Raw genomic sequence first — 724 nt, 5'->3', positions numbered from 1 at the left:
TACAAAGTAAGTATGAAATCTGGCTTTTATTCAGAGCATTGCGTGAGGTTGTAAGAAATTGATCATGAACAATCTTGTGATGCCATGAGTTAAAGGTGTAACGTTCAGACTTGGATGTGCATCGTTTCCAATTGAGAGCATACTTACCTGGCAGGGGAGAGACCGTGATCAAAAAGGCGGTTCTCCCAGGACGAGGCTATCCCATTGCACTTCGGGTGTGCTGACGCCTGCGATGTCCCCAAATGCGGGATACTCGACTGCAAAATTTGTGGTAGTGGGGGACTGCGTTCGCGCTCTCCCCTGATTTGTAACTTAAAAACAGAATTTACAAGTATATGTAGTATATGGGTGTCATTTACAACGATAAAATATATATTTTGTTATTAGATAACGCATTTTAAAATGTGTAATATTAAAAATAAAATTGGCAGTGCAAGTCTGCTGCACAACGTTTTGTTTGTATTTTCTCTACACAATTTGCTTCAGGTGTTTGAAAGCTACAAGCTATGAAAAAATTTTGCATACAAATTTTTACTCTTACATGCAATTTTTGTTACAAAAGTTTATATGAATATTAATAAATGTACATAATCATATTTATTCATGTATGTAGTTTTTAAATAGTTAATTTGTATTATGTTCATAATTTGTATTATGGCAGAGGTCGACAGCATCGAGTCCACGCTGCTGAAGATCCAGCTGCGCTGGATGGGTCACGTCTCCA

General features: G+C 37.3%; 1 non-coding gene across 1 annotated transcript; it reads left to right on the top strand.

Moving 5' to 3' along the window:
• The first annotated feature begins 139 nt into the window (after positions 1-139).
• On the top strand, positions 140-303 carry LOC138752034 (U1 spliceosomal RNA). Its single transcript, XR_011350326.1, has one exon. It is a non-coding gene; the product is annotated as a U1 spliceosomal RNA (small nuclear RNA).
• The last annotated feature ends 421 nt before the right edge of the window (positions 304-724 follow it).

This window comes from Narcine bancroftii, chromosome 1, assembly GCF_036971445.1.
Source record: "Narcine bancroftii isolate sNarBan1 chromosome 1, sNarBan1.hap1, whole genome shotgun sequence".
Lineage (NCBI taxonomy): Eukaryota > Metazoa > Chordata > Chondrichthyes > Torpediniformes > Narcinidae > Narcine > Narcine bancroftii.
This window is presented reverse-complemented; position numbering and strand designations above follow the sequence as displayed.